Genomic DNA, 26,496 nt, shown 5'->3' on the forward strand with positions numbered 1-26,496 from the left:
ATCTAACAGAGGATAAATATTTGTGGAACAAACTGGGCAGTGCTGAGCTACCAGGGTGTTTGAAGGTTTCCAATGGTTGGACTGAGGGGCCATGTCACTTGCTGCAGGGAAGCAACTGTTGGTTTCACCCTGGTGCCTCAGCTTGTTTTGAATTTCAAAATGTAGACGTGTCCGTCCAGCAAATGTCTCCGAATGCAATGCTTTCTGCTCAATCATCAGGAACATCCTTCTCATCCTTGGAAGACAAAATTAAAGAAACTCAGTACTTGTTCCGTTATTCTATATTTAAGATTCATATTTTATCTCTTATTGATGCCTTCGTCTGAATTGAAACTCTCTGAAATATACACCAGCCCCGAATTGCAAACATGACTGACAGACGAAAGAATGTCAGTCAACAGGTATGCAAATCATATGGTGCTCATTTGAAATTGAGCGCAGTTAGCTTTTAAACAAAATGCAAGAACTTTACTGAGAATAGGCTTGAGAACGATGCGTTAATTAGATCTGATCACTCTTTGTCTGTCTTTATGAGCACACGTTACTATGACATACCTTTGATATGGTGAGTAACTGTTTTAAGCTGCATGGAAAGACGTGTTGATTTTGCTGCAGATAAAAGCAAAAAACTGCGGGTGCTGGAAATCCAAAACCAAAATAAAAATACCTGGAAAATTCAGCAGGTCTGGTAGCATCTGCGGAGTGGAAGATAGTTAACGTTTCGAGTCCGTATGACTCTTCAACAGAACTGAGTAAAATTGGAAAAGAGGAGAAATATAAAATCTCATATACCTTTTACCTCTTTTCTACTTATTAACTGTGTCCCTCTCCGCAGATGCTGCCAGACTTGCTGAGTTTTTGCAGGTATTCTGATTTGGCTGCATGCGTTGTATGACCTCAGTGAGAGGAAATGCAATTTGCATGCAACATTGGAAATTCAGGTAAGCTTCAAAAATGCAAATCATACTCAATATTTAAGTGTTCATAATGTTTCTGCCCGGTTTCGAACCAGGGACCTTTCGCGTGTTAGGCGAATGTGATAGCCACTACACTACAGAAACTGATGTATCAGACGTCCCTGTCTGGAATGCTAAACTGCACTGTAATGCTGCAGCAATCTGAGTCCCTGTTGCGGAGAAATGAAATACAGCTGCTATTCTCAGGAACGCTGCAGTGAGACTCATGTAACAATGTTATCATAAAATGGCCTAGCACCGTGCATCCAATCAAAGGCATATGAGGCCCTTCTATCATCCGATCCAAGGCCCCTTTTTAAACGAGCACACTAACTAATCGCAAATTGCTTCTCTCTCTTAGTGAACACGTTTTTTCCTCCCTTTCATTAAATTGCTGAATTCCCTTTTGAAAAAGTCGTTTCTGCAGAATCCATGCCTGGGTTACCTTAACTCACAAGGTTCACATGACGATTTGGACTTGGGTTCCTCATATACTTCGCCAGATGAACATGGTGTAATTATGCAATTGAGCTCATATCAAACTTGCGAAAGTGTGATTTTTCAACCTTACTATTTTTACAATCTTATTATTTTGCTCCACAGCCATTCAATCGAGGGTGCTATATTACAGAGGAAAATGTTTGTTCCGGAGCTTAGCAGGGCCCTGCCAAGATTGCATGCTTCAATTCTTCATTGACTTCATTTGGTTTGAAATAATTTTGATCCTGGACCAGAATCTAACAGAGGATAAATATTTGTGGAACAAACAAGGCAATGCTGAGCTACCAGAATGTTTGGAGGTTTCCAATGGTTGGACTGAGGGTCACTTGTTGCAGGAAGACAGCTGTTCGTTTCACCCTGGTGCCTCAGCTTATTTGAATTTCAAAATGTAGGCATGTCCATCCAGCAAAAGTCTCCGGGTGGAATGCTTTCTGCTCAATTATTAGGAATATCCGTCTTATCCTTGGCAGACAAAATTAAACAAACTTCACTCCGCATTTGTTCCGTTATTCTATATTTAATACTAATATTGTATCTGTTATTGCTGCCTTCATTTGAATTGAGACTCTCTGAAAGATACACCGAAACTCGAATTGCAAACATGACTGATAGACAAAAGTATGCCAATCAACAGGTAATGCAAACCATGTGGTGCTCTTTTGAAATTGGGTACAAATAGCTTTTAAACAAAATGCAGGAATTTTACTGGGAGCAGTTTTGAGAATTATGCATTCATTATATTTGATCCCTCTTTGCTCCAGGTGAGAAGCCTTCTGGTGCCTTAATCACAACCATGTAGAAGACATGGGGGTGGGGGGGAAGCCAGCAGATCTGCACTGTGCCTCGGTTTCCATGACTCCCTCGGTCATTTTTTCTGATACTCTATGCTGAAGACCGAATATTTAAAGGAGTGATTCTGTAACAGGTCTGTCATTTCCTCTGGTTCAATTGAAGCATCGCTTGCGCCTGTCCTTATGTGCACACTTTAGCATGAGACATCTTTGAGATGGTGAGTAACGATGTAAATCTGCATCGAGAACCCACTAAATTCTGTTGCTGGCCAGAAGAACTGCTAAAATGTGCGCTGAGTCAAAAAACGAACATCTATTTCTACTCAGTGTGTCGTGAAATTTCAGTATTTCTCAATTTGATGCATTCATTTCAAGGCCCAGGTAAGAGCAAAAGCACCATTTCTGTAGCATGTGAGATTCAGGTAACATTCAACAACAAACATGACATACACAAATTTTCCTCTCTCAACATTGGCAGGCTTGGATAAGGTTTCTGCCTGGTTTCAAACCGGTGATTTTTCGCGTGTGAGGCAAACGTGACAACCACTAAACTACAGAAACATTGGCCAGACATCACTGCAGTGAATCTATCTGGAATGGTAAACTGTGCTGTCATGCAGCAGCGCTTTGGCTCGTTGGATGGGACAAATGGAATTCAGCTGCTATAATTGGGAATGCTGCAGACAGACTCAATAACAATGTCATCATAAAATGGCTTAACACCATGTATCCATGCAACGGCCCTTCCATCATCTTTTATCTGTCAGTTTTTTTTAAAGAGCCAACGAATTAATCCCAGTTTCCTTCTCTCCAATAGTCAACTTGTTATTTTTCTGCATATCAATTAATTGCATCATTCCCTTTTGAAAAAGGAGTTTCCGCAGATTCCATGCCTAGTTTGCCTGAATTAACAACGTTTCCCTCACCCAGTGCCATGAAGGTTTAGACTTGTGTTCCTTACATAGCTATGCATATGAACATTATTTACTTACCTCTTGTTTACATATCGAATTGACGAAAATGCTTACTTTTCTGATCAAACATCTCATTATTTCTGAGTTATTTCCACAATCTGATTACATTTGCTCCATGACTCGTTAATCGAGGGTGTTATATCACAGTGGAAAATGATTGCTACAGTTAAACAGAGCCCTGCCAGGATCAAATGTTGCAATAGGTCGTTTCGTTCAGTTGTTTAAATATAATTTTGTTCTTGGAATGTAATTTTACAGAATATATATTTCTTTAGGAAACAGGATAGTGCTGATCTACCAGAATGTTTGGAGGATTCCAGTGCTTAGACTGAGAGGTCATGTCACTTGTTACAGAATGACAACTCTTTGGTTTCCCCCTGATGCCGCTGTTTGTTTGAATTTCAAAATACAGAAGGCTCGGTTCAGCAAATGTCTTAGGCAGCAATGCTACCGCTAAATCATTATGAACACACTTCTCCTCGGCAGAAGAAATTCAACAAACTTTTCTCAGCAATTTGTTTTACCGTATTCACCATTCAGTATTAATGTATTTGATATTGATGCCCTTGGTTGACTTGATGCTCTCTGAAATCGACAACATCGAAGTGCAAACTTGACTGTCAAACAAAAGAATGTAAGTCACCAGGTAATGCATTTGATATGGGTCTGATGTGAGATGTCAGCATTTCAACAAAATCAAAGAATTTTACAGGAAATAGGCTTGGGAACGATGCGTTAATTAATCTGATCCCTCTTTGTCTGTCTTTATGAGCACACATTACACTGAGACACCTTTGACACGGTGAGTAACTTTTGTAAGCTGCATCGAAAAGCCCATGGATTTATCGTGTTGACTAAACGAGCAGCTAATATGTAAGCGCAGTGAACTACGAACATTTATCCACTCAAGTGTGTCATGGAATCTCAGCAGGTGCTGATTTTGCTGCATTCATTTTGTGACCTCGGTGAGAGAAAATGCAATATCGCCTGCAACCTATGAGATTCAGGTAGGCTTCGACGACGCAAATTATCGTCACTATTTAATGAGTAAGTTTTCATAATGTATCTGCCCAGTTTCCAACCGGGGACCTTTCGCGTTTGAGGCGAACGTGATAACCACTACACTACAGAAACTGCCACGCGGTCTCGTTATTCCTGTCCAGAATGCTAAACTGCGCTGTAACGCTGCAGCAATCTGGGTCTCTATTGCGGAGAAATGGAATACAGCTGCTGTTCTCAGGAACGCTGCAGCGAGACTGATGTAACAATGTAATCATAAAATGGCCTAGCACCCACGTATCCAAACAATGAAAAAAGTGGCCCATCCAACGTCCGATCGCTGGCCCCTTTTAAAACGACAAAACGAATTCATCACAATTTGCTTCTCTCTCTTAATGATCTATTTCTTCTCCCTTTCATTAAATTACTCAATTCTCTTTTGAAAAAGTCATTTCTGCAGAATCCATGCTTGCGCTGCCTTAATTGACAAGGTTCACATGACCATTTGGACTTGGGTTCCTAATATACTTTACCAGATGTATATGATGTCATTATGCAATTGATCTCCCATCGAATTTGCAAAAGTGTTATTGTTTCAACCTTACTATTTTTACAATCTTATTACTTTTGCTCCATACCCCTTCAACCGAAGGTGCGATATTACAGAGCAAAATGTTTGTTCCGAAGTTTAACAGGCCCCGGCCAAGATCACGTGCTTCAATTGTTCCTTTACTTCGTTTGGTTTGAAATAATTTGGTTCCTGGACCGGAATCTAACAGAGGATAAATATTTGTGGAACAAACTGGGCAGTGCTGAGCTACCAGGGTGTTTGAAGGTTTCCAATGGTTGGACTGAGGGGTCATGTCACTTGCTGCAGGGAAGCAACTGTTGGTTTCACCCTGGTGCCTCAGCTTGTTTTGAATTTCAAAATGTAGACGTGTCCGTCCAGCAAATGTCTCCGAGTGCAATGCTTTCTGCTCAATCATCAGGAACATCCTTCTCATCCTTGGAAGACAAAATTAAAGAAACTCAGTACTTGTTCCGTTATTCTATATTTAAGATTCATATTTTATCTCTTATTGATGCCTTCGTCTGAATTGAAACTCTCTGAAATATACACCAGCCCCGAATTGCAAACATGACTGATAGACGAAAGAATGTCAGTCAACAGGTATGCAAATCATATGGTGCTCATTTGAAATTGAGCGCAGTTAGCTTTTAAACAAAATGCAAGAACTTTACTGAGAATAGGCTTGAGAACGATGCGTTAATTAGATCTGATCACTCTTTGTCTGTCTTTATGAGCACACGTTACTATGAGATACCTTTGATATGGTGAGTAACTGTTTTAAGCTGCATGGAAAGACATGTTGATTTTGCTGCAGATAAAAGCAAAAAACTGCGGGTGCTGGAAATCCAAAACCAAAATAAAAATACCTGGAAAATTCAGCAGGTCTGGTAGCATCTGCGGAGTGGAAGATAGTTAACGTTTCGAGTCCGTATGACTCTTCAACAGAACTGAGTAAAATTGGAAAAGAGGAGAAATATAAAATCTCATATACCTTTTACCTCTTTTCTACTTATTAACTGTGTCCCTCTCCGCAGATGCTGCCAGACTTGCTGAGTTTTTGCAGGTATTCTGATTTGGCTGCATGCGTTTTATGACCTCAGTGAGAGGAAATGCAATTTGCATGCAACATTGGAAATTCAGGTGAGCTTCAAAGATGCAAATCATCCTCAATATTTAAGTTTTCATAATGTTCCTGCCCGGTTTCGAACCAGGGACCTTTCGCGTGTTAGGCGAATGTGATAGCCACTACACTACAGAAACTGACACATCAGGCATACCTGTCTGGAATGCTAAACTGCACTGTAATGCTGCAGCAATCTGAGTCCCTGTTGTGGAGAAATGAAATACAGCTGCTATTCTCAGGAACGCTGCAGCGAGACTCATGTAACAATGTTATCATAAAATGGCCTAGCACCGTGCATCCAATCAAAGGCATATGAGGCCCTTCTATCATCCGATCCAAGGCCCCTTTTTAAACGAGCACACTAACTAATCGCAAATTGCTTCTCTCTCTTAGTGAACACGTTTTTTCCTCCCTTTCATTAAATTGCTGAATTCCCTTTTGAAAAAGTCGTTTCTGCAGAATCCATGCCTGGGTTACCTTAACTCACAAGGTTCACATGACGATTTGGACTTGGGTTCCTCATATACTTCGCCAGATGAACATGGTGTAATTATGCAATTGAGCTCATATCGAACTTGCGAAAGTGTGATTTTTCAACCTTACTATTTTTACAATCTTATTATTTTGCTCCACAGCCATTCAATCGAGGGTGCTATATTACAGAGGAAAATGTTTGTTCCGGAGCTTAGCAGGGCCCTGCCAAGATTGCATGCTTCAATTCTTCATTGACTTCATTTGGTTTGAAATAATTTTGATCCTGGACCAGAATCTAACAGAGGATAAATATTTGTGGAACAAACAAGGCAATGCTGAGCTACCAGAATGTTTGGAGGTTTCCAATGGTTGGACTGAGGGTCACTTGTTGCAGGAAGACAGCTGTTCGCTTCAGCCTGGTGCCTCAGCTTATTTGAATTTCAAAATGTAGGCGTGTCCATCCAGCAAATGTCTCCGGGTGCAATGCTTTCTGCTCAATTATTAGGAATATCCGTCTTATCCTTGGCAGACAAAATTAAACAAACTTCACTCCGCATTTGTTCCGTTATTCTATATTTAATACTAATATTGTATCTGTTATTGCTGCCTTCATTTGAATTGAGACTCTCTGAAAGATACACCGAAACTCGAATTGCAAACATGACTGATAGACAAAAGTATGCCAATCAACAGGTAATGCAAACCATGTGGTGCTCTTTTGAAATTGGGTACAAATAGCTTTTAAACAAAATGCAGGAATTTTACTGGGAGCAGTTTTGAGAATTATGCATTCATTATATTTGATCCCTCTTTGCTCCAGGTGAGAAGCCTTCTGGTGCCTTAATCACAACCATGTAGAAGACATGGGGGTGGGGGGGAAGCCAGCAGATCTGCACTGTGCCTCAGTTTCCATGACTCCCTCGGTCATTTTTTCTGATACTCTATGCTGAAGACCGAATATTTAAAGGAGTGATTCTGTAACAGGTCTGTCATTTCCTCTGGTTCAATTGAAGCATCGCTTGCGCCTGTCCTTATGTGCACACTTTAGCATGAGACATCTTTGAGATGGTGAGTAACGATGTAAATCTGCATCGAGAACCCACTAAATTCTGTTGCTGGCCAGAAGAACTGCTAAAATGTGCGCTGAGTCAAAAAACGAACATCTATTTCTACTCAGTGTGTCGTGAAATTTCAGTATTTCTCAATTTGATGCATTCATTTCAAGGCCCAGGTAAGAGCAAAAGCACCATTTCTGTAGCATGTGAGATTCAGGTAACATTCAACAACAAACATGACATACACAAATTTTCCTCTCTCAACATTGGCAGGCTTGGATAAGGTTTCTGCCTGGTTTCAAACCGGTGATTTTTCGCGTGTGAGGCAAACGTGACAACCACTAAACTACAGAAACATTGGCCAGACATCACTGCAGTGAATCTATCTGGAATGGTAAACTGTGCTGTCATGCAGCAGCGCTTTGGCTCGTTGGATGGGACAAATGGAATTCAGCTGCTATAATTGGGAATGCTGCAGACAGACTCAATAACAATGTCATCATAAAATGGCTTAACACCATGTATCCATGCAACGGCCCTTCCATCATCTTTTATCTGTCAGTTTTTTTAAAGAGCCAACGAATTAATCCCAGTTTCCTTCTCTCCAATAGTCAACTTGTTATTTTTCTGCATATCAATTAATTGCATCATTCCCTTTTGAAAAAGGAGTTTCCGCAGATTCCATGCCTAGTTTGCCTGAATTAACAACGTTTCCCTCACCCAGTGCCATGAAGGTTTAGACTTGTGTTCCTTACATAGCTATGCATATGAACATTATTTACTTACCTCTTGTTTACATATCGAATTGACGAAAATGCTTACTTTTCTGATCAAACATCTCATTATTTCTGAGTTATTTCCACAATCTGATTACATTTGCTCCATGACTCGTTAATCGAGGGTGTTATATCACAGTGGAAAATGATTGCTACAGTTAAACAGAGCCCTGCCAGGATCACATGTTGTAATAGGTCGTTTCGTTCAGTTGTTTAAATATAATTTTGTTCTGGGAATGTAATTTTACAGAATATATATTTCTTTAGGAAACAGGATAGTGCTGATCTACCAGAATGTTTGGAGGATTCCAGTGCTTAGACTGAGAGGTCATGTCACTTGTTACAGAATGACAACTCTTTGGTTTCCCCCTGATGCCGCTGTTTGTTTGAATTTCAAAATACAGAAGGCTCGGTTCAGCAAATGTCTTAGGCAGCAATGCTACCGGCTAAATCATTATGAACACACTTCTCCTCGGCAGAAGAAATTCAACAAACTTTTCTCAGCAATTTGTTTTACCTTATTCACCATTCAGTATTAATGTATTTGATATTGATGCCCTTGGTTGACTTGATGCTCTCTGAAATCGACAACATCGAAGTGCAAACTTGACTGTCAAACAAAAGAATGTAAGTCACCAGGTAATGCATTTGATATGGGTCTGATGTGAGATGTCAGCATTTCAACAAAATCAAAGAATTTTACAGGAAATAGGCTTGGGAACGATGCGTTAATTAATCTGATCCCTCTTTGTCTGTCTTTATGAGCACACATTACACTGAGACACCTTTGACACGGTGAGTAACTTTTGTAAGCTGCATCGAAAAGCCCATGGATTTATCGTGTTGACTAAACGAGCAGCTAATATGTAAGCGCAGTGAACTACGAACATTTATCCACTCAAGTGTGTCATGGAATCTCAGCAGGTGCTGATTTTGCTGCATTCATTTTGTGACCTCGGTGAGAGAAAATGCAATATCGCCTGCAACCTATGAGATTCAGGTAGGCTTCGACGACGCAAATTATCGTCACTATTTAATGAGTAAGTTTTCATAATGTTTCTGCCCAGTTTCCAACCGGGGACCTTTCGCGTTTGAGGCGAACGTGATAACCACTACACTACAGAAACTGCCACGCGGTCTCGTTATTCCTGTCCGGAATGCTAAACTGCGCTGTAACGCTGCAGCAATCTGGGTCTCTATTGCGGAGAAATGGAATACAGCTGCTGTTCTCAGGAACGCTGCAGCGAGACTGATGTAACAATGTAATCATAAAATGGCCTAGCACCCACGTATCCAAACAATGAAAAAAGTGGCCCATCCAACGTCCGATCGCTGGCCCCTTTTAAAACGACAAAACGAATTCATCACAATTTGCTTCTCTCTCTTAATGATCTATTTCTTCTCCCTTTCATTAAATTACTCAATTCTCTTTTGAAAAAGTCATTTCTGCAGAATCCATGCTTGCGCTGCCTTAATTGACAAGGTTCACATGACCATTTGGACTTGGGTTCCTAATATACTTTACCAGATGTACATGATGTCATTATGCAATTGATCTCCCATCGAATTTGCAAAAGTGTTATTGTTTCAACCTTACTATTTTTACAATCTTATTACTTTTGCTCCATACCCCTTCAACCGAAGGTGCGATATTACAGAGCAAAATGTTTGTTCCGAAGTTTAACAGGCCCCGGCCAAGATCACGTGCTTCAATTGTTCCTTTACTTCGTTTGGTTTGAAATAATTTGGTTCCTGGACCGGAATCTAACAGAGGATAAATATTTGTGGAACAAACTGGGCAGTGCTGAGCTACCAGGGTGTTTGAAGGTTTCCAATGGTTGGACTGAGGGGCCATGTCACTTGCTGCAGGGAAGCAACTGTTGGTTTCACCCTGGTGCCTCAGCTTGTTTTGAATTTCAAAATGTAGACTTGTCCGTCCGGCAAATGTCTCCGAGTGCAATGCTTTCTGCTCAATCATCAGGAACATCCTTGTCATCCTTGGAAGACAAAATTAAAGAAACTCAGTACTTGTTCCGTTATTCTATATTTAAGATTCATATTTTATCTCTTATTGATGCCTTCGTCTGAATTGAAACTCTCTGAAATATACACCAGCCCCGAATTGCAAACATGACTGATAGACGAAAGAATGTCAGTCAACAGGTATGCAAATCATATGGTGCTCATTTGAAATTGAGCGCAGTTAGCTTTTAAACAAAATGCAAGAACTTTACTGAGAATAGGCTTGAGAACGATGCGTTAATTAGATCTGATCACTCTTTGTCTGTCTTTATGAGCACACGTTACTATGACATACCTTTGATATGGTGAGTAACTGTTTTAAGCTGCATGGAAAGACGTGTTGATTTTGCTGCAGATAAAAGCAAAAAACTGCGGGTGCTGGAAATCCAAAACCAAAATAAAAATACCTGGAAAATTCAGCAGGTCTGGTAGCATCTGCGGAGTGGAAGACAGTTAACGTTTCGAGTCCGTATGACTCTTCAACAGAACTGAGTAAAATTGGAAAAGAGGAGAAATGTAAAATCTCATATACCTTTTACCTCTTTTCTACTTATTAACTGTGTCCCTCTCCGCAGATGCTGCCAGACTTGCTGAGTTTTTGCAGGTATTCTGATTTGGCTGCATGCGTTTTATGACCTCAGTGAGATGAAATGCAATTTGCATGCAACATTGGAAATTGAGGTAAGCTTCAAAAATGCTAATCATCCTCAATATTTAAGTGTTCATAATGTTTCTACCCGGTTTCGAACCAGGGACCTTTCGCGTGTTAGGCGAATGTGATAGCCACTACACTACAGAAACTGATGTATCAGACGTCCCTGTCTGGAATGCTAAACTGCACTGTAACGCTGCAGCAATCTGAGTCCCTGTTGCGGAGAAATGAAATACAGCTGCTATTCTCAGGAACGCTGCAGTGAGACTCATGTAACAATGTTATCATAAAATGGCCTAGCACCGTGCATCCAATCAAAGGCATATGAGGCCCTTCTATCATCCGATCCAAGGCCCCTTTTTAAACGAGCACACTAACTAATCGCAAATTGCTTCTCTCTCTTAGTGAACACGTTTTTTCCTCCCTTTCATTAAATTGCTGAATTCCCTTTTGAAAAAGTCGTTTCTGCAGAATCCATGCCTGGGTTACCTTAACTCACAAGGTTCACATGACGATTTGGACTTGGGTTCCTCATATACTTCGCCAGATGAACATGGTGTAATTATGCAATTGAGCTCATATCGAACTTGCGAAAGTGTGATTTTTCAACCTTACTATTTTTACAATCTTATTATTTTGCTCCACAGCCATTCAATCGAGGGTGCTATATTACAGAGGAAAATGTTTGTTCCGGAGCTTAGCAGGGCCCTGCCAAGATTGCATGCTTCAATTCTTCATTGACTTCATTTGGTTTGAAATAATTTTGATCCTGGACCAGAATCTAACAGAGGATAAATATTTGTGGAACAAACCAGGCAATGCTGAGCTACCAGAATGTTTGGAGGTTTCCAATGGTTGGACTGAGGGTCACTTGTTGCAGGAAGACAGCTGTTCGCTTCAGCCTGGTGCCTCAGCTTATTTGAATTTCAAAATGTAGGCGTGTCCGTCCAGCAAATGTCTCCGGGTGCAATGCTTTCTGCTCAATTATTAGGAATATCCGTCTTATCCTTGGCAGACAAAATTAAACAAACTTCACTCCGCATTTGTTCCGTTATTCTATATTTAATACTAATATTGTATCTGTTATTGCTGCCTTCATTTGAATTGAGACTCTCTGAAAGATACACCGAAACTCGAATTGCAAACATGACTGATAGACAAAAGTATGCCAATCAACAGGTAATGCAAACCATGTGGTGCTCTTTTGAAATTGGGTACAAATAGCTTTTAAACAAAATGCAGGAATTTTACTGGGAGCAGTTTTGAGAATTATGCATTCATTATATTTGATCCCTCTTTGCTCCAGGTGAGAAGCCTTCTGGTGCCTTAATCACAACCATGTAGAAGACATGGGGGTGGGGGGGAAGCCAGCAGATCTGCACTGTGCCTCAGTTTCCATGACTCCCTCGGTCATTTTTTCTGATACTCTATGCTGAAGACCGAATATTTACAGCAGTGATTCTGTAACAGGTCTGTCATTTCCTCTGGTTCAATTGAAGCATCGCTTGCGCCTGTCCTTATGTGCACACTTTAGCATGAGACATCTTTGAGATGGTGAGTAACGATGTAAATCTGCATCGAGAACCCACTAAATTCTGTTGCTGGCCAGAAGAACTGCTAAAATGTGCGCTGAGTCAAAAAACGAACATCTATTTCTACTCAGTGTGTCGTGAAATTTCAGTATTTCTCAATTTGCTGCATTCATTTCAAGGCCCAGGTAAAAGCAAAAGCACCATTTCTGTAGCATGTGAGATTCAGGTAACATTCAACAACAAACATGACATACACAAATTTTCCTCTCTCAACATTGGCAGGCTTGGATAAGGTTTCTGCCTGGTTTCAAACCTGTGATTTTTCGCGTGTGAGGCAAACGTGACAACCACTAAACTACAGAAACATTGGCCAGACATCACTGCAGTGAATCTATCTGGAATGGTAAACTGTGCTGTCATGCAGCAGCGCTTTGGCTCGTTGGATGGGACAAATGGAATTCAGCTGCTATAATTGGGAATGCTGCAGACAGACTCAATAACAATGTCATCATAAAATGGCTTAACACCATGTATCCATGCAACGGCCCTTCCATCATCTTTTCTCTGTCAGTTTTTTTAAAGAGCCAACGAATTAATCCCAGTTTCCTTCTCTCCAATAGTCAACTTGTTATTTTTCTGCATATCAATTAATTGCATCATTCCCTTTTGAAAAAGGAGTTTCCGCAGATTCCATGCCTAGTTTGCCTGAATTAACAACGTTTCCCTCACCCAGTGCCATGAAGGTTTAGACTTGTGTTCCTTACATAGCTATGCATATGAACATTATTTACTTACCTCTTGTTTACATATCGAATTGACGAAAATGCTTACTTTTCTGATCAAACATCTCATTATTTCTGAGTTATTTCCACAATCTGATTACATTTGCTCCATGACTCGTTAATCGAGGGTGTTATATCACAGTGGAAAATGATTGCTACAGTTAAACAGAGCCCTGCCAGGATCACATGCTGTAATAGGTCGTTTCGTTCAGTTCTTTAAATATAATTTTGTTCTGGGAATGTAATTTTACAGAATATATATTTCTTTAGGAAACAGGATAGTGCTGATCTACCAGAATGTTTGGAGGATTCCAGTGGTTAGACTGAGAGGTCATGTCACTTGTTACAGAATGACAACTCTTTGGTTTCCCCCTGATGCCGCTGTTTGTTTGAATTTCAAAATACAGAAGGCTCGGTTCAGCAAGTGTCTTAGGCAGCAATGCTACAGCTAAATCATTATGAACACACTTCTCCTCGGCAGAAGAAATTCAACAAACTTTTCTCAGCAATTTGTTTTACCTTATTCACCATTCAGTATTAATGTATTTGATATTGATGCCCTTGGTTGACTTGATGCTCTCTGAAATCGACAACATCGAAGTGCAAACTTGACTGTCAAACAAAAGAATGTAAGTCACCAGGTAATGCATTTGATATGGGTCTGATGTGAGATGTCAGCATTTCAACAAAATCAAAGAATTTTACAGGAAATAGGCTTGGGAACGATGCGTTAATTAATCTGATCCCTCTTTGTCTGTCTTTATGAGCACACATTACACTGAGACACCTTTGACACGGTGAGTAACTTTTGTAAGCTGCATCGAAAAGCCCATGGATTTATCGTGTTGACTAAACGAGCAGCTAATATGTAAGCGCAGTGAACTACGAACATTTATCCACTCAAGTGTGTCATGGAATCTCAGCAGGTGCTGATTTTGCTGCATTCATTTTGTGACCTCGGTGAGAGAAAATGCAATATCGCCTGCAACCTATGAGATTCAGGTAGGCTTCAACGACGCTATTTATCGTCACTATTCAATGAGTAAGTTTTCATAATGTTTCTGCCCAGTTTCCAACCGGGGACCTTTCGCGTTTAAGGCGAACGTGATAACCACTACACTACAGAAACTGCCATGCGGTCTCGTTATTCCTGTCCGGAATGCTAAACTGCGCTGTAACGCTGCAGCAATCTGGGTCTCTATTGCGGAGAAATGGAATACAGCTGCTGTTCTCAGGAACGCTGCAGCGCGACTGATGTAACAATGTAATCATAAAATGGCCTAGCACCCACGTATCCAAACAATGAAAAAAGTGGCCCATCCAACGTCCGATCGCTGGCCCCTTTTAAAACGACAAAACGAGTTCATCACAATTTGCTTCTCTCTCTTAATGATCTATTTCTTCTCCCTTTCATTAAATTACTCAATTCTCTTTTGAAAAAGTCATTTCTGCAGAATCCATGCTTGCGCTGCCTTAATTGACAAGGTTCACATGACCATTTGGACTTGGGTTCCTAATATACTTTACCAGATGTACATGATGTCATTATGCAATTGATCTCCCATCGAATTTGCAAAAGTGTTATTGTTTCAACCATACTATTTTTACAATCTTATTACTTTTGCTCCATACCCCTTCAACCGAAGGTGCGATATTACAGAGCAAAATGTTTGTTCCGAAGTTTAACAGGCCCCGGCCAAGATCACGTGCTTCAATTGTTCCTTTACTTCGTTTGGTTTGAAATAATTTGGTTCCTGGACCGGAATCTAACAGAGGATAAATATTTGTGGAACAAACTGGGCAGTGCTGAGCTACCAGGGTGTTTGAAGGTTTCCAATGGTTGGACTGAGGGTCCATGTCACTTGCTGCAGGGAAGCATCTGTTGGTTTCACCTTGGTGCCTCAGCTTGTTTTGAATTTCAAAATGTAGACGTGTCCGTCCAGCAAATGTCTCCGAGTGCAATGCTTTCTGCTCAATCATCAGGAACATCCTTCTCATCCTTGGAAGACAAAATTAAAGAAACTCAGTACTTGTTCCGTTATTCTATATTTAAGATTCATATTTTATCTCTTATTGATGCCTTCGTCTGAATTGAAACTCTCTGAAATATACACCAGCCCCGAATTGCAAACATGACTGATAGACGAAAGAATGTCAGTCAACAGGTATGCAAATCATATGGTGCTCATTTGAAATTGAGCGCAGTTAGCTTTTAAACAAAATGCAAGAACTTTACTGAGAATAGGCTTGAGAACGATGCGTTAATTAGATCTGATCACTCTTTGTCTGTCTTTATGAGCACACGTTACTATGACATACCTTTGATATGGTGAGTAACTGTTTTAAGCTGCATGGAAAGACGTGTTGATTTTGCTGCAGATAAAAGCAAAAAACTGCGGGTGCTGGAAATCCAAAACCAAAATAAAAATACCTGGAAAATTCAGCAGGTCTGGTAGCATCTGCGGAGTGGAAGATAGTTAACGTTTCGAGTCCGTATGACTCTTCAACAGAACTGAGTAAAATTGGAAAAGAGGAGAAATATAAAATCTCATTTACCTCTTTTCTACTTATTAACTGTGTCCCTCTCCGCAGATGCTGCCAGACTTGCTGAGTTTTTGCAGGTATTCTGATTTGGCTGCATGCGTTTTATGACCTCAGTGAGAGGAAATGCAATTTGCATACAACATTGGAAATTCAGGTGAGCTTCAAAGATGCAAATCATCCTCAATATTTAAGTTTTCATAATGTTTCTGCCACAGTTTCGAACCTGGGACTTCTTGCATGTTAGGCGAATGTGATAGCCACTACACTACAGAAACTGATATATCATGTTGTCCTGTCTGGAATGCTAAACTGCACTGTAACGCTGCAGCAATCTGAGTCCCTGTTGCGGAGAAATGAAATACAGCTGCTATTCTCAGGAACGCTGCAGCGAGACTCATGTAACAATGTTATCATAAAATGGCCTAGCACCGTGCATCCAATCAAAGGCATAAGAGGCCCTTCTATCATCCGATCCAAGGCCCCTTTTTAAACGAGCACACTGACTAATCACAAATTGCTTCTCTCTCTTAGTGAACCCGTTTTTTCCTCCATTTCATTAAATTGCTGAGTTCCCTTTTGAAAAAGTCGTTTCTGCAGAATCCAAACCTGGGTTACCTTAACTCACAAGATTCACATGACGATTTGGACTTGGGTTCCTCATATACTTCGCCAGATGAACATGGTGTAATTATGCAATTGAGCTCATATCAAACTTGCGAAAGTGTGATTTTTCAACCTTACTATTTTTACAATCTTATTATTTTGCTCCACTGCCATTCAATCGAGGGTGCTATATTACAGAGGAAAATGTTAGTTCCGGAGTTTAGCAGGGCCCTGCCAAGAATGCATGCTTCAATTCTTCATTGACTTCATTTGGTTTGAAATAATTTTGATCCTGGACCGGAATCTAACAGAGGATAAATATTTGTGGAACAAACAAGGCAATGGTGAGCTTCCAGAATGTTTGGAGGTTTCCAATGGTTGGACTGAGGGTCACTTGTTGCAGGAAGACAGCTGTTCGTTTCAGCCTTGTGCCTCAGCTTATTTGAATTTCAAAATGTAGGCGTGTCCATCCAGCAAAAGTCTCCGGGTGCAATGCTTTCTGCTCAATTATTAGGAATATCCATCTTATCCTTGGCAGACAAAATTAAACAAACTTCACTCCGCATTTGTTCCGTTATTCTATATTTAATATTAATATTGTATCTGTTATTGCTGCCTTCATTTGAATTGAGACTCTCTGAAAGATACACCGAAACTCGAATTGCAAACATGACTGATAGACAAAAGAATGCCAATCAACAGGTAATGCAAACCATGTGGTGCTCTTTTGAAATTGAGAACAATTAGCTTTTAAACAAAATGCAGGAATTTTACTGGGAGTAGTTTTGAGAATTATGCATTCATTATATTTGATCCCTCTTTGCTCCAGGTGAGAAGCCTTCTGGTGCCTTAATCGCAACCATGTAGAAGACATGGGGGTTGGGGGGAAGCCAGCAGATCTGCACTGTGCCTCGGTTTCCATGACTCCCTCGGTCATGTTTTCTGATACTCTATGCTGAAGACCGAATATTTAATGGAGTAACAGGTCTGTCATTTCCTCTGGTTCAATTGAAGCATCGCCTGTACCTGTCCTTATGTGCACACTTTAGCATGAGACATCTGTGAGATGGTGAGTAACGATGTAAATCTGCACCGAGAACCCACTAAATTCTGTTGCTGGCCAGACGAACTGCTAAAATGTGCGCTGAGTCAAAAAATGAACTTCTATTTCTACTCAGTGTGTCATGAAATTTCAGTATTTCTCATTTTGCTGCATTCATTTCAAGGCCCAGGTAAGAGCAAAAGCACCATTTCTGTAGCATGTGAGATTCAGGTAACATTCAACAACAAACATGACATACACAAATTTTCCTCTCTCAACATTGGCATGCTTGGATAAGGTTTCTGCCAGGTTTCAAACCGGTGATTTTTCGCGTGTGAGGCAAACGTGACAACCACTAAACTACAGAAACATTGGCCAGACATCACTGCAGTGAATCTATCTGGAATGGTAAACTGTGCTGTCATGCAGCAGCGCTTTGGCTCTTTGGATGGGACAAATGGAATTCAGCTGCTATAATTGGGAATGCTGCAGACAGACTCAAAAACAATGTCATCATAAAATGGCTTAACACCATGTATCCATGCAATGGCCCTTCCATCATCTTTTCTCTGTCAGTTTTTTTAAAGAGCCAATGAATTAATCCCAGTTTCCTTCTCTCTATTAGCGATCTTGTTATTTTTCTGCATAGCAATTAATTGCATCATTCCCTTTTGAAAAACGTGTTTCCGCAGATTCCATGCCTCGTTTGCCTCAATTAACAACGTTTCCCTCACCCAGTGCCATGAAGGTTTAGACTTGTGTTCCTTACATAGCTATGCATATGAACATTATTTACTTACCTCTTGTTTACATATCGAATTGACGAAAATGCGTACTCTTCTGATCAAACATCTCATTATTTCTGAGTTATTTCCACAATCTGATTACACTTGCTCCATGACTCGTTAATCGAGGGTGTTATATCACAGTGGAAAATGATTGCTACAGTTAAACAGAGCCCTGCCAGGATCACATGCTGTAATAGGTCATTTCGTTCAGTTGTTTAAATATAATTTTGTTCTGGGAATGTAATTTTACAGAATATATATTTCTTTATGAAACAGGATAGTGCTGATCTACCAGAATGTTTGGAGGATTCCAGTGCTTAGACTGAGAGGTCATGTCACTTGTTACAGAAAGACAACTTTTGGTTTCCACCTGGTGCCGCTGTTTGAATTTCAAAATTCAGAAGACTCGGTTCAGCAAATGTCTTAGGCAGCATTGCTACCGGCTAAATCATTATGAACACACTTCTCCTCGGCAGAAGAAATTCAACAAACTTTTCTCAGCAATTTTTTTTTACCTTATTCACCATTCAGTATTAATGTATTTGATATTGATGCCCTTGGTTGACTTGATGCTCTCTGAAATAGACAACATCGAATTGCAAACTTGACCGGCAAACAAAAGAATGTAAGTCACCAGGTAATGCATTTGCTATGGGTCAGATTTGAGATGTAGCACAACAGTCAGCATTTCAACAAAATCAAAGAATTTTACAAGGAATAGGCTTGGGAATGATGCGTTAATTAGATCTGATCCCTCTTTGTCTGTCTTTATGAGCACACATTACACTGAGACACCTTTGACACGGTGAGTAACTTTCGTAAGCTGCATCGAAAAGCCCATGGATTTATCGTGTTGACTAAACGAGCAGCTAATATGTAAGCGCAGTGAACTACGAACATTTATCCACTCAAGTGTGTCATGGAATCTCAGCAGGTGCTGATTTTGCTGCATTCATTTTGTGACCTCGGTGAGAGAAAATGCAATATCGCCTGCAACCTATGAGATTCAGGTAGGCTTCGACGACGCAAATTATCGTCACTATTTAATGAGTAAGTTTTCATAATGTTTCTGCCCAGTTTCCAACCGGGGACCTTTCGCGTTTGAGGCGAACGTGATAACCACTACACTACAGAAACTGCCACGCGGTCTCGTTATTCCAGTCCAGAATGCTAAACTGCGCTGTAACGCTGCAGCAATCTGGGTCTCTATTGCGGAGAAATGGAATACAGCTGCTGTTCTCAGGAATGCTGCAGCGAGACTGATGTAACAATGTAATCATAAAATGGCCTAGCACCCACGTATCCAAACAATGAAAAAAGTGGCCCATCCAACGTCCGATCGCTGGCCCCTTTTAAAACGACAAAACGAATTCATCACAATTTGCTTCTCTCTCTTAATGATCTATTTCTTCTCCCTTTCATTAAATTACTCAATTCTCTTTTGAAAAAGTCATTTCTGCAGAATCCATGCTTGCGCTGCCTTAATTGACAAGGTTCACATGACCATTTGGACTTGGGTTCCTAATATGCTTTTACCAGATGTACATGATGTCATTATGCAATTGATCTCACATCGAATTTGCAAAAGTGTTATTGTTTCAACCTTACTATTTTTACAATCTTATTACTTTTGCTCCATACCCCTTCAACCGAAGGTGCGATATTACAGAGCAAAATGTTTGTTCCTAAGTTTAACAGGCCCCGGCCAAGATCACGTGCTTCAATTGTTCCTTTACTTCGTTTGGTTTGAAATAATTTGGTTCCTGGACCGGAATCTAACAGAGGATAAATATTTGTGGAACAAACTGGGCAGTGCTGAGCTACCAGGGTGTTTGAAGGTTTCCAATGGTTGGACTGAGGGGCCATGTCACTTGCTGCAGGGAAGCAACTGTTGGTTTCACCCTGGTGCCTCAGCTTGTTTTGAATTTCAATATGTAGACGTGTCCGCCCAGCAAATGTCTCCGAGTGCAATGCTTTCTGCTCAATCATCAGGAACATCCTTCTCATTCTTGGAAGACAAAATTAAAGAAACTCAGTACTTGTTCCGTTATTCTATATTTAAGATTCATATTTTATCTCTTATTGATGCCTTCGTCTGAATTGAAACTCTCTGAAATATACACCAGCCCCGAATTGCAAACATGACTGATAGACGAAAGAATGTCAGTCAACAGGTATGCAAATCATATGGTGCTCATTTGAAATTGAGCGCAGTTAGCTTTTAAACAAAATGCAAGAACTTTACTGAGAATAGGCTTGAGAACGATGCGTTAATTAGATCTGATCACTCTTTGTCTGTCTTTATGAGCACACGTTACTATGAGATACCTTTGATATGGTGAGTAACTGTTTTAAGCTGCATGGAAAGACGTGTTGATTTTGCTGCAGATAAAAGCAAAAAACTGCGGGTGCTGGAAATCCAAAACCAAAATAAAAATACCTGGAAAATTCAGCAGGTCTGGTAGCATCTGCGGAGTGGAAGATAGTTAACGTTTCGAGTCCGTATGACTCTTCAACAGAACTGAGTAAAATTGGAAAAGAGGAGAAATATTAAATCTCATATACCTTTTTTCTATTTATTAATTGTGTTCCTCTCCGCAGATGCTGCCAGACTTGCTGAGTTTTTGCAGGTATTCTGATTTGGCTGCATGCGCTTTATGACCTCGGTGAGAGCAAATGCAATTTGCATGCAACATTGAAAATTCAGGTAAGCTTCAAAGATGCAAATGATTCTCAATATTTACTGCTTAAGTTTTCATAATGTTTCTGCACGGTTCCGAACTGGGGACCTTTCGCGTGTTCAGCGAATGTGATATCTACGAAACTAAAGAAACTGATATGTTATGGAGCACTGTCTGGAATGCTAAACTGCGCTGTAACGCTGCAGCAATCTGAGTCCCTATTGCGGAGAAATGAAATACAGCTGTTATTCTCAGGAACGCTGCAGCGAGACTCATGTAACAATGTTATCATAAAATGGCCTAGCACCGTGCATCCAATCAAAGGCATAAGTGGCCCTTCTATCATCCGATCCGAGGCCCCTTTTTAACGAGCACACTAAATAATCGCAAATTGCTTCTCTCTCTTAGTGAATCCGTTTTTTCCTCCCTTTCGTTAAATTGCTGAATTCCCTTTTGAAAAAGTCGTTTCTGCAGAATCCAAACCTGGGTTACCTTAACTCACAAGGTTCACATGACGATTTGAGCTTGGGTTCCTCATATACTTCGCCAGATGAACATGGTGTAATTATGCAATTGAGCTCATATCGAACTTGTGAAAGTGTGATTTTTCAACCTTACTATTTTTACAATCTTATTATTTTGCTCCACAGCCATTCAATCGAGGGTGCTATATTACAGAGGAAAATGTTTGTTCCGGTGTTTAGCAGGGCCCTGCCAAGTTTGCATGCTTCAATTCTTCATTTACTTCATTTGGTTTGAAATAATTTTGATCCTGAACCGGAATCTAACAGAGGATAAATATTTGTGGAACAAACCAGGCAATGCTGAGCTACTAGAATGTTTGGAGGTTTCCAATGGTTGGACTGAGGGTCACTTGTTGCAGGAAGACAGCTGTTCGTTTCAGCCTGCTGCCTCAGCTTATTTGAATTTCAAAATGTAGGCGTGTCCATCCAGCAAATGTCTCCGGGTGCTATGCTTTCTGCTCAATTATTAGGAATATCCGTCTTATTCTTGGCAGACAAAATTAAACAAACTTCACTCCGCATTTGTTCCGTTATTCTATATTTAATATTAATATTGTATCTGTTATTGCTGCCTTCATTTGAATTGAGACTCTCTGAAAGATACACCGAAACTCGAATTGCAAACATGACTGATAGACAAAAGAATGCCAATCAATATGTAATGCAAACCATGTGGTGCTCTTTTCAAATTGAGTACAATTAGCTTTTAAACAAAATGCAGGAATTTTACTGGGAGCAGTTTTGAGAATTATGCATTCGTTATATTTGATCCCTCTTTGCTCCAGGTGAGAAGCCTTCTGGTGCCTTAATCGCAACCATGTAGAAGACAGGGGGGGAAGCCAGCAGATCTGCACTGTGCCTCGGTTTCCATGACTCCCTCGGTCATTTTTTCTGATACTCTATGCTGAAGACCGAATATTTAAAGGAGTGATTCTGTAACAGGTCTGTCATTTCCTCTGGTTCAATTGAAGCATCGCCTGTACCTGTCCTTATGTGCACACTTTAGCATGAGACATCTGTGAGATGGTGAGTAACGATGTAAATCTGCACCGAGAACCCACTAAATTCTGTTGCTGGCCAGACGAACTGCTAAAATGTGCGCTGAGTCAAAAAATGAACATCTATTTCTACTCAGTGTGTCATGAAATTTCAGTATTTCTCATTTTGCTGCATTCATTTCAAGGCCCAGGTAAGAGCAAAAGCACCATTTCTGTAGCATGTGAGATTCAGGTAACATTCAACAACAAACATGACATACACAAATTTTCCTCTCTCAACATTGGCATGCTTGGATAAGGTTTCTGCCAGGTTTCAAACCGGTGATTTTTCGCGTGTGAGGCAAACGTGACAACCACTAAACTACAGAAACATTGGCCAGACATCACTGCAGTGAATCTATCTGGAATGGTAAACTGTGCTGTCATGCAGCAGCGCTTTGGCTCTTTGGATGGGACAAATGGAATTCAGCTGCTATAATTGGGAATGCTGCAGACAGACTCAAAAACAATGTCATCATAAAATGGCTTAACACCATGTATCCATGCAATGGCCCTTCCATCATCTTTTCTCTGTCAGTTTTTTTAAAGAGCCAATGAATTAATCCCAGTTTCCTTCTCTCTATTAGCGATCTTGTTATTTTTCTGCATAGCAATTAATTGCATCATTCCCTTTTGAAAAAGGAGTTTCCGCAGATTCCATGCCTCGTTTGCCTCAATTAACAACGTTTCCCTCACCCAGTGCCATGAAGGTTTAGACTTGTGTTCCTTACATAGCTATGCATATGAACATTATTTACTTACCTCTTGTTTACATATCGAATTGACGAAAATGCGTACTCTTCTGATCAAACATCTCATTATTTCTGAGTTATTTCCACAATCTGATTACACTTGCTCCATGACTCGTTAATCGAGGGTGTTATATCACAGTGGAAAATGATTGCTACAGTTAAACAGAGCCCTGCCAGGATCACATGCTGTAATAGGTCATTTCGTTCAGTTGTTTAAATATAATTTTGTTCTGGGAATGTAATTTTACAGAATATATATTTCTTTATGAAACAGGATAGTGCTGATCTACCAGAATGTTTGGAGGATTCCAGTGCTTAGACTGAGAGGTCATGTCACTTGTTACAGAAAGACAACTTTTGGTTTCCACCTGGTGCCGCTGTTTGAATTTCAAAATTCAGAAGACTCGGTTCAGCAAATGTCTTAGGCAGCATTGCTACCGGCTAAATCATTATGAACACACTTCTCCTCGGCAGAAGAAATTCAACAAACTTTTCTCAGCAATTTGTTTTACCTTATTCACCATTCAGTATTAATGTATTTGATATTGATGCCCTTGGTTGACTTGATGCTCTCTGAAATCGACAACATCGAATTGCAAACTTGACTGTCAAACAAAAGAATGTAAGTCACCAGGTAATGCATTTGCTATGGGTCTGATGTGAGATGTCAGCATTTCAACAAAATCAAAGAATTTTACAGGAAATAGGCTTGGGAATGATGCGTTAATTAGATCTGATCCCTCTTTGTCTGTCTTTATGAGCACACATTACACTGAGACACCTTTGACACGGTGAGTAACGTTCGTAAGCTGCATCGAAAAGCCCATGGATTTATCGTGTTGACTAAACGAGCTGCTAATATGTAAGCGCAGTGAACGACGAACATCTATCCACTCAAGTGTGTCATGGAATCTCAGCAGGTGCTGATTTTGCTGCATTCATTTTGTGACCTCGGTGAGAGCAAATGCAATATCGCCTGCAACCTAGGAGATTCAGTTAGGCTTCAATGACGCAAATTATCCTCACTATTTAATGAGTAAGTTTTCATAATGTTTCTGCCTGGTTTCGAAACGGGGACCTTTCGCGTGTGAGGCGAACGTGATAACCACTACACTACAGAAACTACCGCGCGGTCACGGTATTCCTGTCCGGAATGCTAAACTGCGCTGTAACGCTGCAGCAATCTGGGTCTCTATTGCGGAGAAATGGAATACAACTGCTGTTCTCAGGAACGCTGCAGCGAGACTCATGTAACAATGTAATCATAAAATGGGCTAGCACTGTGCATCCAATCAAAGGCATAAGAGGCCCTGCTATCATCCAATCCGAGGCCCCTTTTTAAATGAGCTAAGTAATTAATCGCAATCTGCTTCTCTCTCTTAATGAACCAGTCTTTTTTCCTCCCTTTCATTAAATTGCTGAATTCCCTTTTGAAAATGTAGTTTCCGCAGAATCCATGCCTCGTTTCCCTTAATTCACAAGGTTCACATGACGATTTGGATTAATATACTTTCCTATATGAACATGATGTAATTATGCAATTGATTTCATATCGAATGCATGAAAGTGTTTTTTGTTGTGATCAAACATTTCATTATATCTGAGTTAATTTATACAACCTTATTACTTTTGCTCCACAACCACTCAATGGAGGGTGTGGTATTACAGAGGAAAATGTTTATTAAGGAGTTTAACAGAACCCTGCCAAGATCAGGTTCTTCAATAGTTCATTTCCTTCATTTCGTTTGGAATAATTTTGTTCCTGGAACGGAATCTTACAGAGGATAAATATTTGTGTAGCAAACAGGGCCGTGCTGAGCTGCCAGAATGTTTGGAGGATTCCAATGGTTGGACTGACCAGGAAAACTGAAAACTGAGCCTTCAAAATCTCTGATGATCATCTCTTTACCAGTTACTGCCCTTCCATTCACTGACACTGCCGACAGGTTTCTCACACAAAATGGTTTGTTTGGTTATGTTTAGTCACCGGCCATCAAGTCCAGGCTGTGATTGTGAAACCAATGACTCCAAACCACCCGGGGTCCACCGTCGCCAGCTCCGTGCTGCCCTGTCCATCATTCTTGTGTCAGTTTATCCATCCTGCCTCGCTCTCTATCACAGACCTTCCCTTTTGTTTTTTTCATGGAGTGACTCCTGACTTTTCAAGAAAATGCTGAAAATAGCAGGCAGAGAGAGAAACAGAGTTAATGTTATTTTTTTGTTATTCATTCATGGAATGTGGGCGCTTCTGGCTAAGCCAGCATTTATTGCTCATAATTAAATTGCCCATTTTTTCATGGGGCAGCTAAGAGTCAGCTACTGTAGGCTAGTCCAGGTAAGGACAGCAGATTCCCTTCTCGAAAGGACATTAGTGAACCAGATGGGTTTTTACAGACTTATAATTCCAGATTTTTATTGAATTCAAGTTTCACCATCTGCCATGGTGGGGCCACCAGAGCATTACCCTGGGTCTCTGGAATACCAGCCCAGTGAAAATACCACTGTGCTACATCAAAACTTGTAAATGTTTGAGATGTAACAGGTTTGAAACAGATACAGAGCAGAGAAGGAAGAAACAAAAGGGAATGTCTGTGATAAGTTGGTAGGAGCAGGAGAAATGGAGGGGGCAGTGGACTGGTATTGTCACTGGACTAGTACTCCAAAGGCCCAGGGAAATGTGTGAATCCCACCATGGCAGGCGGTGAAATTTGAATTAAAATCCTAAATGATGAAACCATCATTTGTCCTTAAAAAACCCATCCAATTCACGAATGTCCTTTCAGAAACCTGCTGTCCTTACCTGGTCTGCCCAACATGTGACTCTGGACACACAGCAATGTGGTTGACTCTGAAATGGCTGAGCAAGTGACTTGGTTCTCAGGAGCAATTAGAGATAGTCAATAAAATGCCGGCCCAGCCAGTACCATCTACATCCCATGAATAAAAAAAACACAAGGGATGATGGTGCCATTCTGTCTCAATCAGTTCTCTCTGCTCTCACTTCTGCCCCACACTGAAAACTCTCAATCCTTCCCTTCTGTTAACTGGAACAAACATTTCGTTGAACAAATCCACACAAGTCACACAGGAAAAGAAATCTCCACTGTGACTTGGATAATTTCAGTTGCAGTTCCCTAATTTCCCTCCTGTAATCTTATGAATTAGACCATTTTCATCTGGATCCCATTGGATGTAGACTCGATGCTATCAGTCCTCCAGGAACTGACTATTCTAATTCTGTGACTCTGAACAGTTCTGTTGGTGCAGGGGCTTGAGTGGAACTTGCCACTTTTAAACTGCCATAAGAGCGTAAGAGT

The 26,496-nt window shown here is 40.5% G+C and overlaps 8 non-coding genes across 8 annotated transcripts; all 8 read right to left on the minus strand.

The window, feature by feature from the left end:
* Positions 1-988: 988 nt before the first annotated feature.
* On the minus strand, positions 989-1,061 carry trnav-aac. The gene has a single exon. It is a non-coding gene; the product is annotated as a tRNA-Val (tRNA).
* Positions 1,062-4,283: 3,222 nt separating this feature from the next.
* trnal-caa lies at positions 4,284-4,356 on the minus strand. The gene has a single exon. It is a non-coding gene; the product is annotated as a tRNA-Leu (tRNA).
* A 1,623-nt stretch (positions 4,357-5,979) lies between these two features.
* On the minus strand, positions 5,980-6,052 carry trnav-aac. Its single transcript has one exon. It is a non-coding gene; the product is annotated as a tRNA-Val (tRNA).
* Positions 6,053-9,274: 3,222 nt separating this feature from the next.
* On the minus strand, positions 9,275-9,347 carry trnal-caa. Its single transcript has one exon. It is a non-coding gene; the product is annotated as a tRNA-Leu (tRNA).
* A 1,623-nt stretch (positions 9,348-10,970) lies between these two features.
* On the minus strand, positions 10,971-11,043 carry trnav-aac. Its single transcript has one exon. It is a non-coding gene; the product is annotated as a tRNA-Val (tRNA).
* Positions 11,044-14,264: 3,221 nt separating this feature from the next.
* On the minus strand, positions 14,265-14,337 carry trnal-uaa. The gene has a single exon. It is a non-coding gene; the product is annotated as a tRNA-Leu (tRNA).
* Positions 14,338-19,249: 4,912 nt separating this feature from the next.
* trnal-caa lies at positions 19,250-19,322 on the minus strand. The gene has a single exon. It is a non-coding gene; the product is annotated as a tRNA-Leu (tRNA).
* A 4,907-nt stretch (positions 19,323-24,229) lies between these two features.
* On the minus strand, positions 24,230-24,302 carry trnav-cac. Its single transcript has one exon. It is a non-coding gene; the product is annotated as a tRNA-Val (tRNA).
* Between the last annotated feature and the right edge of the window lie 2,194 nt (positions 24,303-26,496).

This window comes from Carcharodon carcharias, chromosome 27, assembly GCF_017639515.1.
Source record: "Carcharodon carcharias isolate sCarCar2 chromosome 27, sCarCar2.pri, whole genome shotgun sequence".
NCBI classification, from domain to species: domain Eukaryota; kingdom Metazoa; phylum Chordata; class Chondrichthyes; order Lamniformes; family Lamnidae; genus Carcharodon; species Carcharodon carcharias.